This window comes from Mercurialis annua (genome assembly GCF_937616625.2).
Source record: "Mercurialis annua linkage group LG4 unlocalized genomic scaffold, ddMerAnnu1.2 SUPER_6_unloc_40, whole genome shotgun sequence".
Taxonomy (NCBI): Eukaryota; Viridiplantae; Streptophyta; class Magnoliopsida; order Malpighiales; family Euphorbiaceae; genus Mercurialis; species Mercurialis annua.
This window is the reverse complement of record NW_026605972.1, coordinates 1-2,500: the sequence shown is the minus strand read 5'-3', so window position 1 is coordinate 2,500 and position 2,500 is coordinate 1.

Here is a 2,500-nt window from a genome sequence, read left to right as displayed (position 1 = left end):
CCAGCAGAGGTTCATACGGCTGGGGAATGTATGCAAGGCATGCCAAGGCATGCCGAAGGGCTGCTGAAGCCCAGCCGAGAGGCTGCCGAAGGGCTGCCGAAGCCCTGCCGAAGGGCTGCCGAAGCCCTGCCGAAGCCCTGCCGATGCCCTGCCGAAGCCCTGCCGATGCCCAAGGGCTGCCCATGCGCTGCCGAAGGGCTGCCGAAGCCCTGCCGAAGCCCAGCCGAAGGGCTGCCGAAGGGCTGCCCATGCGCTGCCCATGCGCTGCCGAAGGGCTGCCGAAGCCCTGCCGAAGCCCAGCCGAAGGGCTGCCGAAGGGCTGCCCATGCGCTGCCCATGCGCTGCCGAAGGGCTGCCGAAGCCCTGCCGAAGGGCTGCCGAAGGGCTGCCGAAGGGCTGCCGATGCCCAAGGGCTGCCCATGCGCTGCCGAAGGGCTGCCGAAGCCCTGCCGAAGGGCTGCCGAAGGGCTGCCGAAAGGCTGCCGAAGCCCTGCCGATGCCCAAGGCCTGCCGAAGGGCTGCCGAAGGGCTGCCGAAGGGCTGCCGAAGGGCTGCCGAAGCCCTGCCGAAGCCCTGCCGAAGCCCTGCCGAAGGGCTGCCGAAGCCCTGCCGAAGGGCTGCCGAAAGGCTGCCGAAGCCCAGCCGATGCCCAAGGGCTGCCGAAGCCCTGCCGATGCCCAAGGGCTGCCGAAGGGCTGCCGAAGGGCTGCCCATGCGCTGCCGAAGGGCTGCCGAAGGGCTGCCCAAGCGCTGCCGAAGGGCTGCCGGTGCGCTGCCGATGCGCTGCCGAAAGGCTGCCGAAGCCCAGCCGAAAGGCTGCCGATGCCCAAGGGCCGCCGCTGGGCTGGCGAAGGCCTGCCGACCGGCTGCCGAAGGTCCTTCCGATGGACATGCGAGGGCCTTCGGAGGGACGTCGGCGGGCCTTTCCGAGGGTCTTCGAGGCCACACACGCGCTCGCGTCTCGCGCCGAGCTGCCGAGTGCCCGAGTGCCCGCACCCGCACCCGGTCCCGCACCCGCACCCGCACCCGGTCATTAGATTAATGCACGGGGGGGGGGATTTTCCGCAATTCCGAGCATTTCGACGCAATTTTCCGGCCGGGCATTTTCCGCGATTCGCCGCAGTTTTTCCGGGCGGGGCATATCCGTAATTATCCGGGGGCATTTCCGTAATTTTGCCAGGCAGGGATTTTTCCGCAATTTCCAGCATTTTTCGCATAGCGCGCGCGCGCGCGCCGCTTGCACCGCGGACGAGGGCTTGCGGCAAGCCCGCGGGGGTGAGGAATGGTGCACCCCCCTAAAGAGCTCTTAGGACTTTTTTTGGACTGCCAGGAGGAAATATCACATGTGCCCAGCAACCCCCCCCCCCCCATTTTTAAAAATCGGCATGGAATTTTGATCTGAAATTTTGGAAATATGTTTATATATATCCAAACCCGCATAATAACAAATACCGAAATTTTTCGAGCCCCGGAGGTATTTTTTTTAATTTTTTAATCGTTTTACCTTCGGAAATTCATAACCGGCAAAATATATGTCCAAAAATCACCAAACTTCTTTGCAAAATCCCCTTTCAATGTATACTAACTACTCGCAAATTATTGTCCGGGACATTTTGCTTCCAATTTTATTTTGCTCGGGACACTATCATTTTGTGCACTTTTGCCGCAGTTTCCGCCACGCGGAATGGGCCGAAAATTCATAAAACATAAAATGCGCATCCGAAAACCACCAAACTTCACGGAGGGCCTCCCAGTGGTCCACTCGACGTGCCGGAGCGGCACCGTGCGAGAAAAGTTTTTCCGAGTCAAAGGACGCTCGGGGCCTTGCGGTTCCGGCACGCGGCCGAGAAGTCGTAAACGGTGCAACACGCGTCCGAAAACCACCAAACTTCATGGAGAGCCTCCGATCAGTCCACTTGAACTATTGAAGTTGTTGCGTACGAAGCAGTTTGCGGAAAACGAACTGAACCGCGGGACTCGGTGATTTCTTCCGTGGGCTTAGATGGACGACTTGTGCGGATACCCGTTTGATGGTGAGGCGACCTTCCCCTTCGCATTGCATGTTTTGCTTTCAATTATGTTGAACGAAGCGTGACCATGCTCAGGCAAATGGAGCGGCGCGTGCTAATCTAGCCTCAAATTTCACGCACATTCTGCGTAATGCAGCCGAACCATGCTTAGTTGGCCGTCAGCGACACGTTAAGGAGGCGTAGACTGATGGAGGCCTTTGCCCGTGCATATTATTCTTATCTAGCCTCGCTTTTCACGCACACTTCGCGTCGTGCTTAGGTAATCTTAGCGGCTACAAACAAAAGTGACCGATGTGCCATCTTCGGCTATCCTCGCCGCTAAATTATCCCCTCACCCCCTGCGCATTATAACCAACACTTCTTATCTAACCCGCACCTTTTGTCCCTTATGGCATGCACACTCCTTTCGGGCCATTTTAATACGCACTCGATAGAGACATGCCGGAGATTTCATTTTTTTTCGCGCTGTG